The 11,887-nt window shown below is 32.3% G+C and overlaps 1 protein-coding gene and 1 pseudogene across 1 annotated transcript in view; one reads left to right on the top strand and one right to left on the bottom strand.

Annotated features, from left to right (window-relative positions):
* The window catches only part of LOC124456768, a 92,113-nt pseudogene extending 81,670 nt beyond the window's left edge, over nucleotides 1–10,443 (bottom strand).
* LOC124458344 overlaps nucleotides 1–11,887 on the top strand; it is a 71,524-nt gene that overhangs the window by 13,817 nt on the left and 45,820 nt on the right. The window lies entirely within an intron of this gene.

Raw genomic sequence — 11,887 nt, 5'->3', positions numbered from 1 at the left:
AAAAAATTCATCATTTCAACATTTCCTGAATAAGTTGATCGATAAAAAATCATTCTTTTTTTTCATTAGAAAACGAAAACTTGATGAAAGAAATTGGAAATTTGCCAAATATTTTGTAGATGTTTTGGAAAGATTTTTCAACTATAAACTTGCAACTAAAGTACTTTATGAAATAACAGAAATTCAAACTAAAGTGTTAGGTGTTGATCATATTGATGTTTCACATTCGTACAACGAGATGGGTTCAGTGCTTTGGAAGAATAAAGAATATGAAAAAGCTAAAGATTTTCTCGAGCGAGCAATGGAAATTCAAACAAAAACATTTGGACCTGACCATGCGCCAGCGTACAACAATCTGGGTTTGGTTTACAACAGTATGGGAGAGTACGAAATAGCAAAACATTTTTATGAACGAGCGATAGAAATTGAAACGAAATTATCTGGACCTGACCATGTTAATATTGCGACAACGTACAGCGATCTGGGTTTGGTTTACGATAATATGGGAGAGTACGAAATAGCAAAACATTTTTATGAACGAGCGATAGAAATTGAAACGAAAGCATTTCTACCTGACCATGCTAATATTGCGAAAACGTACAACAATCTGGGTTCGGTTTACAGTAAAATAGGAGAGTACGAAAAAGCAAAAAGTTTTTTTGAACGAGCGATAGAAATTCAAACAAAAACATTTGGACCTGACCATGTTAATATTGCGACAACGTACAACAATTTGGGTTTGGTTTACGAGCATATGGGAGAGTACGAAAAAGCAAAAGACTGTCATGAACGAGCGATGAAAATTCAAACAAAAACATTTGGACCTGACCATGTTGATATTGCGACAACGTACAACAATCTGGGTTCGGTTTACGATGATATGGGAGAGTACGAAAAAGCAAAAGATTTTTATGAACGAGCGATAGAAATTGAAACGAAAACATTTGGACCTGACCATGTTAATATTGCGACAACGTACAACAATCTGGGTTCGGTTTACAATAATATGGGAGAGTACGAAAAAGCAAAAAGTTTTTGTGAACGAGCGTTAGAAGTTCAAACGAAAACATTTGGACCTGACCATGTTAATATTGCGAAAACGTACAACAATCTGGGTTCAGTTTACTATATGGGAGAGTACGAAAAGCAAAAGATTTTATGAACGAGCGATAGAAATTCAAACAAAAACATTTGGACCTGACCATGTACTGCAATAATATACAACAATCTTCATTTGGTTATAAACAAACTATAGATATTGAAACTGAAGCATTTGGACTTCTATTTATCTTTTTTGCTAGAAACTAAAATACTTCTGTCTTTGAGAAAACGTACAAGAAGATAGAAGAAGAGGAAATGAATTTGTAGCTCATTTTCAATGAAGAAGAAAATCAATTTCTCTTTTCATTTTAGGTATGTCTTCTTTATACTAAAGCTGATTAGAAACAGTTGTATTGTAGATTTCTTTTAACAAAGGTTCAAATAACAACAGTTGTATATTTATAAAAGATATAAATATATTATTGACAATATTCAAACATTTGTATTTTCAAGTTTTCAACTGTCATTTATTTACTGGAACAGTTTTATTAAGAAACTTGTATGGAACTATCAAAGTATATTTATGAGTTTAGTTTGCAATGTCTAGCTATTCAGAAGTTGTGAAGTTCCTTAAAATGAATGTTGTTGGGTCATTTTCTTGTATAATAAGAGTAAATATTGATCTTACAGCAACCATGATCATGTAACATCCCTTTTTGAAATGCTGAAAAGCCCACAAGATTTGCTTTGCTATATAAGTATGAATACAGTCTTTTCTATATTTATTTCTATTCATTCATTTAATTTACAAAATATACTTTCTATTTATGAGAATTGTAGTTGTTTAAAATGGACATGCAGTTATTGTTATTTGATTCAATCATACTTGATTTGGGGACTAATATCTTAATTGTCATGACAATGTTGGGTTTTTTTTACTTTGGAGGAAATATTTATTTAATGACTTATTCAGTAATACTTTTTTATAGTTCAAACTATAAAGGCAGTGTAAAGTAAAAGTTATAAATAACCTGAAGAAGAAAAAGCAGAATATCATTGCCATAGCATTGACAGAAGTGAAAATGACACATTTAACTGTTTGACTACCAGATTTTAGACTACCAGATTTACTAATATATAAAAATCCCAGCAGTGGCGCAGGATACTTGTTAATTGGGGGGGCACAAATTCATATATGCATGTCTTAATCTGTTGAAAACAATGGATTTCAAAGGAACTTAATGTGGCAGAACATGAATATATGAATATGTGCCTCCTACGCAAAATAAAGAGTCTGCTATGCCATTTATTTCCAGGGCATCTTGAAGAGCTCTGACATTGTGTGCAACAGTTAGTATTTCATTTTGCAAGGAACTTCTTTTTTTTCAAAACATTATTTGAACATTAGAGAAATTGTGTAAAACTATAAAAGTTTATATTAGGAATATATTTCTAAGGCAACACCCTCCTTTAAAGTATGTATCCATGCTCAGGAGTGAATGACATGACCAGACATTTTTGGCTAATGTCTTTACAACTGATAAGAACAGTAAATGAGTCATTTCTACTGGTGTCTTTTCTTCTGATATGGACAGTAATGAGTCATTTTCATTGTTATGACATTAATGTCTTGCTTTTTCTTTAGTTTATACTTTACATTGCTTTGAAACTGATTCTCCCAGCTACATAAATGATTTTACCACAAAATCATAATACAAAATATTGTGGTTATCTCTGATCCCAAGAAAATCAAATATATATTAAAAATGAGATTTACTACATTAAATGTAAGTAAAAAAAGAATATTGTCTCAACAATAAAGGTGTAAATTCCCAACCGTAAATAGAAATGTTGAATCAAGTAACGAAACTATTGACCTTCTCTCCACACACAATTCTTTTAAATACAAATTATATTTTAGCATTTATCACAGTGAACAGAAATTTGTATATTTAAACAGCAAAGCTAGTGTTTGAGCTTTTTAGAAAACTTACTAAGCACTATAAATTTTACATGTAAATAATGTAAACAATGTCTTATTAAACAAGAAAAAGAACCAAACAAACACTCCTTTTAAACCTTTGCCTACAGAAATTGAAAATACAACTGTGCTGGTTAGTTAAAGGAGAAAGAAAACATACCCAAAAGCCAGGGCTAACAAAGCATCTTGTTCCTTAAAATAGACCCACAAATCCATTCCTTTCTGTAAAGACTAAACACAATAAAAATCCTTTGCTGACAAGCGTTTTGATAGATTTGGCATTGGTGACCACCTGACAATGTAATTTATCTTTATGTATGTTTTCGGTAGTGATGTAGCCAAGAAAAATGGGGCTTTTACTCTAATTATGTGTGTCTGGCCCATATTTACTGTTGTCATCTCATATGTAGTGTAGTGAGTAACGAAAAGTAATTGAACAACAAAATATTTACTTTCATAGCACTGGTAGACTTGCTATACGCTACGAGTTGTCATGGTGTTATTAAAGAGCTGAATTATGCTATCTTCCTTTGATTCTTATTTTCCGTAAATTATACACATATTTAATAAAATATACATTTAAGTTGATTTATCCAAAGGGGAACCCCCACCGTCTGAGGATCTAAGTTCTTGATACAGGGTGTTTCAAAAAAAGGTAAGCCAACTTTCACTTGCTGATGTGTGTAAATTACTGAATAAATAACTGCAGTTTTAAATATTTAAAAAAAGAGTTCTAGGTTCTAGCTATGGAGTGCTATGTTGTTTGTTGCGATTTGGAAGGAAAATGAGTGAAATGCAAGCGCGTTGAAAAATTTTGGTCAAAGTCGCATTCTTTCACCTTTGAGCATTTTTCCATCAACATGAAAGGTGCTTCACTTGGATTTTGCTGGTTTGTTGACTGACTATCACATATTTCATGGTGATGTCTTATTTTTCAACCTTGACAATATTTGAAATTATCTGACATTTACAAATTCCATGATTCAGCAAAAATTGATCCTCAAGGAGCCTTAATTAAACGTAGTTAAATACAACATAAATTAATAACTACATACGTATAATATAGTAGCTACAGTGCATTGAAAATCCCAGTCAAGAAACTTATTTTAATTACATTTATACCTCCTAGCGTGGAGATCAATCATTGCCGCTGAATCATGCAAATTTCAAACTATCGGCTGATTTCAAAGATGACCAGTTCCTTTGAGACATATTGTAAGATATTTTGATTACAAAAAAAATTTTGCAAACATTATCAAGTGTACACTCACTACGCTGAAATCGATCGAGGTGTTTAACTACACTGTGAAGCATTTGGAAGAAATAAAAGCATAGAGCACTAATTTACCCGCTGTTAATCAAGTTGTACCAGACTTTGAAACCCTTAATTAGCATTAAATTTGTTTCAATATCTCAAATATAATACGCTTTAATAATTATTTTAAACGTTGATTTTGTTTTATCTTTCGTCATTGACTTCACTTTTCGTCGGTCAAAACAATATTTGACTTGAAGTGTGATTTTATTGTTTTTTTTTGTGTCATCTCTATCCTAACCATAAAATATTTCTGAACTATTGTAAAGATAACAACATCGCAATGAAGACATAATTGAATTCATTTCTTGGCATAGGAAAAGGTTAAACTCTTACCTCTAGGTTTATTAAATATTAAAAGTTCCGTACATGCATTACAGAAAATGAAATTGTGTACAGTTACAATAGCTAATTTAAACACCTGAGATAAACATAAATTTCTCATGAGTTTATTTTGTTGCTGTAAAAATCTTACCATCATAAATCGTTGGTTAAAAGTGACTTGTCTTTCGATCAATTGTCGAGACAAGAATCGTGATATAAGAAAGAAGAAATGCTCAGGAAAACGTTTTAAAACAGCCAAAGGCCAATAAAGTGCATTTGACTTGGAGACACTGAAGTTTGAAACGTCGCTAAAGAACAAAATCGTTTGATTTCCCATTCATAGCTTGCCATGTAAACGGCCTGGTGGACTCACAAGATATATACGTCTTGTAAAATTACTGTCAAAAACGATGAAGGAGGAAAAAGATACTTACAATCCTAATATTTCCTCAGTTATAAAGAAATTCAGACGAAGTAGATTACCAATTCGTAAATAGCTCGGCCTCGAGGGAATGGTGAACAAAAGCCAAATACGTTTTCATCGTGGTCAATAATCAATTTCTTTATTTATATAAATCCTCCATCATGGTGAATTAAAACCACAAACATTTGTACTATGTTTCTCGATCGCATTAACAGAAAAATGTTCATGTCTAAAATAAAGCAAAGAATTAACATTAACAAAAATGAAAACTTTATAAGAAGACGTATATTTAGGTCACACATTTTGCATAAAGATATCAATTTCGTTTACATTTCACACTTCAATCAAAGGGAGAGTTCTCTCCTAACACGAATATCAAAAATCACATTTACCTGAACATGTTATCGAAAAAGTCAAAGATATATTTCGCTTTTGGCAAATATTCTTCGAGTATGTTGGAATGTAGAGATTTAAATAATGCATTGAAAGTTTGAGTTGATCTTAAAATATGCCCCAAGTTGCGGAAAGCGTGTGTTTTCTGATTGGTCAGTTCTTAGGCGTGTACTTAATTCTACATGGTACACAAGTAAAAATGACTTGCTAATTGCATCCCATTTCTTTTGTTTTTCATGAGCGAACGCTTTCATTTTTAAGGTTTGCTTCTTGCGTAAAGCCTGGTTCACATATGACTGAGACATGACTGAGGCATACCTGTGACGAGGCCTGCGTTGTTCTTAAGGCAAATGTAAAAACTCATCGCTGACACACTAATGGTGTTTCAGGCAGTCGTAGGAGTTACCTGCAGTATACCGCCGAAATGCCGTAAAAGTTGAGTTGTGTTCAAGTTTCCCGGCATGTCGACGGCTAAACGGCGATGTACGGAACTTATTTTGGTTACTTATGTTAAATGTGAACGTTTATCCGATTGAACGGCGATTCCCCATCATGCATTTGGGTAAAAAGATGGCGGATGAATTTTCAACACAGGACATGGAACCCAAAAAAGACTCAATGGAAAAATTCCAATCACTTCACGATAAAAATAAAAACTTATGGATGCAATACGCAACTATCGGGCTATTTATGATAAATCGTGTCCAGAGTACAAAAATCAAAGAGTAAAATACAAATTATTCTCTTTTTTTCAAACCAGCTCTCCCATCTTTGATGTATTTTGAAATGACTGTTAAAACGGCCGCATAATTTTCTAATAGTAACGCTATTTTCAAATTACGAAGCACTATTTTGTCAAATTCAAACTGCAGCTAAATTTTTGTGGTCTATCGGCGATTTGAATTATGTCATTGAAAAGCATCGCAGACATGCCTCAGGTCTGCCTCAGCCACAAGATCAGAAAACATCTCAGGCTTGCCCTTAATAATGCCTCAGTCATGTCTCAGTCATATGTGAACCAGGCTTAAGAAGAAAATTCTTTATGTCGTTGTAAGGGTAAGGTTCTCTTCAAACGTCGCATTTTACACGAACCAAATGCATTAAAAACAAAAGAAAATGAGAAAAAATCCTCGATATCTTTTGTTTGAAATGCATTCGGCTCATGTAAAATGATATCGAAAATAATGAGTTACAATGAAACAATGTTAGTGGTCCAAAAACAAAAGAATATTTTATGAATAATAAAAAGGACATTGTTTAGTACATCCAAAGAAGTTAAGTCAATTGAGCAAAAAAATATTTCTTGTGATCATTTATGTACATTTATACTTGTATTAGATGGCAATCCTTGACAGAATAGCGAAATGATGATCCATTATGATCCGTTATAAAATACTGGAACTGCAAAACCTTTTAGATTTGTGCTATAAAAATATGAATGTTTAAATAACAATGTTTAACCAAAGGCGGCCCAAAAAATCACTGAAATTGTATAAACAAACGATAACTCGCCCCATTCCATCGTAAGAGACCGTGCCCCGCAAATTTTGTATTGATTGATTGTATCTATATTATATATTTACGTAAAAAATATATTAATAAATAATAAAACAAATACATAAATGAATATATAATATAGATTTAAGTGATTTAAGTGAATTAAAGTCTCGCGTGCTTTACGAACAATGGCGTCAGCAATCTGATGAAAAACAGAAAAGAATATTCAGATGGTTTTAAGAGTAAAATAAAACCAGTATGACAATAAGCACTTGATAGATTTTCAATCTGAGCATGTGACTTAGTCCAGGCTCACGATAATCATAATAATCAACATGTATTTATATTATATATATTAAATATTTACCAATTATCTGTAGTAAATATATTATATATTTATTGTATCTAAAATATATATGTGTATTGGTAAATATATAATATATATAATATAGATACAATCAATTAATACAAAGTTTACGGCGCACGGTCTGTTTAGATGGAATGAGGAGAGCTATCGTTTGTTTAAATTTCTATCATGAATACAAAGTTTACGGCGCACGGTCTGTTTAGAGGAATGGGGAGAGCTATCGTTTGTTTAAATTTCTATCATGAATACAAAGTTTACGGCACAAGGTCTGTTTAGATGGAATGGGAGAGTTGTCGTTTGTTTAAATTTCTATCATGAATACAAAGTTTACGGCACAAGGTCTGTTTAGATGGAATGGGAGAGTTATCTTTTGTTTAAATTTCTATCATGAATACAAAGTTTACGGCACAAGGTCTGTTTAGATGGAATGGGGAGAGTTATCTTTCGTTTAAATTTCTATCATGAATACAAAGTTTACGGCACAAGGTCTGTTTATATGGAATGGGGAGAGCTATCGTTTGTTTAAATTTCTATCATAACAAGATCAAAGTTACCTCAACACATGGCATTCGCCCTGAGAAGTTTGCTGATGTGTAACCATAAGTGACATTTGGAATCAACTTTAAAGCAAGTCGTCGAGCATCAAGAAATTGAAGAAGAGTCTAAAATGTGATTTATTTATGATATTGAATGATTAAAAAAAACAAACGAAGAGTGAAAAGGCATCTTCTTTGAGCATGATGAAAAGTCCATGACGTTTTAGCTACTGGATCTTATAAAAACATCAAAGATCGCTTCCAAAACAAAGGCTTAATAAAACCAACTTACTTTACCATCTTTACAATCTTTCATAGCTTTCTTTACCATAATACGTGTGTAAAATATCTCCTCTAACATTCCAAAATAAATCAAACTCATTGAACATATAAAAGCCAAAGATATCAAGACCCATTTAGGAGTGTAAAGAATTAAGAAGGAGCGCTATGTACATTGCAAAATATACAACAAAATGCAAATGTTATTTTTTCAACAATCTTTTGAACCAATAAAAATGTGACCTGTAACTAAATGAATGTGAAATATCCCACATTACCTGGGTAAAATTCCTCGTCTTATGTTAGATTTTACAAAAACAGAGCCGTTGACGCTTACATGAATATCATCTTGCAGTTTCTGAAAGGAAATGTATTGTTTCAAATGTATTGCTTGTCGTGATGGTAATTTATTAAAAATTCTCACCTTCAGTAATGTTGGAGGAACATTCAACGATGTACAACCAAACTCAAAATGAACAACGACATGTAAGACAAAGAAAATGATTTTTTACCTTAATCTTACAATCCATGCTACACGACAGAACCTAAGAGAAAGATAAAAAAATACAATAATACATAAGTAAGAATATTTTTATTGCTTTCTTTTATCACGACGGTAGAAGGATGAACTACAGGAAAACAAATACTTCAATGTTATTAAAAAGTGCTGTATAAAGTAAATATTTGCATCCGGAAGTACCACTACGTTTTTGTCGAGGTTAGTAAAGTCACGTGAAGGACTGTTGGTGTTGACCTTTCGACAACCTAAGCAGTAGTCAACTTCAGAGTCAAATGATAAGTAAATGTCAGGTTAGCCGTGTTTCCAAAAACAATTGCTAAGGAAGTCCAATACAATATCTACAAACATACGTACGTAGTACTAGAACAAATCATTACTTTATAATAAATAATACCACGTATGAATATGTTGTTTTGGTAGAAAACAACGTTCTGGAGGAGTATCTGACTTGAGATTAATGCCAAGATCTTGTGGAATGTGAAGATATGATCTTCCTTGATAGTCATATGCATCTTTAACTGAAAAATAATTACATTTGGTAAAGTTTAGGAAACTACAAGAAAGTTTGAAAATTTTAACTTACTGTGTAATGTGGATTTCTCTTCTGAAGGTTTCATATCATCTTTCTTTGATTTGTTTTTCTTTGATAATTCATACTCCTCAAGTATTGTTGACGCTTTCTGTATTTACCAAGGTAAATTGCCAGAAAAATAATTGTTTCATTTGAAAAATATCTTTATAAAACTCTTTACTTGGGTAAATGAAATACCTCAGATGGTTTAGCAACAGTTTTTTCATCAACAAACTTACTCCATGGTCCTATAGGATAAAAGAGAATAAGAGATAGTAGGACAACCTTTCAAAAGTTATGATTATTGTAGTAATCGTACCCTAGTATCCATCAATCACACCAGGATCTCCCCTATCCTCTCTCTTCCTCTTATCTCCCACCCGCTGTTTTGTAGCTTCAAACACAGTCTATCCCTTGCTATCCTTTGCTTTCTCAACATCCCCAACAAATCTTAATGGATAACAATTGATATAAGCATAAAACATTACCAAGTCTATTTACTTATAATTAAGAGCCATGTACTACATTATGTTTTTAAGGTAAGTTCATGACAAAGCACATTCATCATATTCCACTCAAATAAACATTTATCAGCTTGAATCATTTCAAAGTAATTGAGTGATATAATACTTCAGCATTATTCTATTTCAGACTTGATGCATTCACTGAGGAACATGTTTGATGTAGGAGTGTTTAATACCCTCTACATACTGTGAATTATGTACAAAAAGTTAGTCCGGAAACTAATAAAGGATGAAAAAGTTGGTTTGTATTGGGTTTTAGTATCAATCTACACTACAATAAATCATCCCCACAATGTAAAACACATAAAATTTTGGAGAGAAGTGCATTCCTGCACTAACAGGACTATCGTTGAAGATGTATGCTATATCATAGTTATGCTATAAGCACATGGTAGCAATATTATATACATATATTGTAACTAACTTCTCTTCAATGTGAGCTGTGTCATCACTTGGATCTAATGCATAACCTGTGATTTATTAAAAACAAAAAGATCACACATAACTCATTAAAAAATACATTTTTTCTCAAACTATGCTTGCTTTTTCTCTTACCGTAACTTGAGAATGTTTTTAGTTGATTATCAAATTGAAATTTACTGATATGAGCTGGCTCAACATAGCCAGACAACATATTTTTATGTGCACTTTGTTGCATCGTTTTAAATGGATTTTGTGGTCCAATCTAAAATAGTAGACTTCTTCAAAATCATGATTTTGTTTATGTGCATGTAAATGGTGACAATGATTAAATTATTAACGTACCGAAGCAGAAAAGAGTTCGTCATACTTTGCATTAAATGTAACTTCTTTCATTGAAGGATGTTCTTTCATTGAAGGATGGAACTTCTTTCATTAATCTTCTCCAATCAATTCCTCCCTTTAAAGCATAGCAAATCGTATCAAAGACTTCGCCTTGGTGTTGGTAGTTGCCTAGTTAGGAATTTGGATAAAAACTATTACACTTTACCTTAGCATCAACAATTGGCGCACTGTTTAAAAGAAACTTAGATTTTAGAGCATCCATATTTACAGTGTTCTCGATTAACTTTTCATCTTCTTTAGATTTACCATTATTACTTCTCTCTTCATCAGAATAATCACTTTGATAAGACACCAACGACTTGCAGCTAAATCAAGAGATCGGAGCACAGAAGCCATATTGAAATTTGTCACGTGAAACGTGAACTGAAAGATAAATATTAAATGTCACCATCGTTACTCGCGCGAATTGTTTTATCGTCTTGCTGCGAAATACGATTTTACCCACTTTAACTTTTTTGTAAAAAAACATCATCGTATGCGCATTGTCAACTTTCTTGTTCTCCTTCCATTGTATTGCTCTATAATAAAGCTAAATATCTTAACGTTTTAAGTTCTTTATTATTCGTGAAAAGCGGTATGTGGAATAACAATACGAAGGTATTGCAAGTTTAATTGCTTCATCACACTAAGCATATGCACATACATTAACTGAATTGCAAACACAACTTTCGCTGCAGAGTAAGTCAGAATACATGAAACTACTTGACAACTGCCGTATTGGCAATATTTTGGAAATAATTGGTAATAATTATAACAATATCAGCAGTGTTGTTATTATAGTATTTTAAATTTATAATAAGCTACTAAACGTAAACGTATTCTGACTTACCGCGGAACTTCCACTGCATTCCACTACTTGCAAATTTTATGCAGTTATTTAGGTTATTTAGTTCAGACCTTTGCAGTGCAATGGGGATGGGAGTGCAAGGCAACATGAATATAGGCCCTGACATGACATAGGATTAAAGTCTTGCATTAAAAATTCATAATATAGAAATAGAAATTAGTTTTGTTAATTATATGTACACAATTTATTTGGAGGTTTTGTGTCTCAAAAAAGCTTCAAAAAAGATAGAGCCCGTACTGAGCAAGCTAACTAGAGGTCAGGCTTTTGAGTCTTTGTTGCCAAAGATTGAGAAATGGTTTACCAAAGGTGTAAATTGCAGTACAGATGATGATTCAGTTGTTGATCCTTGCCATGTAACATCTATGCCAAGTATGGACCAGTTGCAACAAAGGAGAAAAATAGTTGAAGCATCAAGTACAAGCAAAGGAGCATGTATCAACACA

Source organism: Xenia sp. Carnegie-2017, unplaced genomic scaffold (genome assembly GCF_021976095.1).
Source record: "Xenia sp. Carnegie-2017 unplaced genomic scaffold, XeniaSp_v1 HiC_scaffold_6, whole genome shotgun sequence".
In the NCBI taxonomy this organism is placed as follows: Eukaryota; Metazoa; Cnidaria; class Anthozoa; order Malacalcyonacea; family Xeniidae; genus Xenia; species Xenia sp. Carnegie-2017.
Note: the sequence above shows the minus strand (reverse complement) of the source record. Positions and strands in the feature narration are given on the sequence as shown.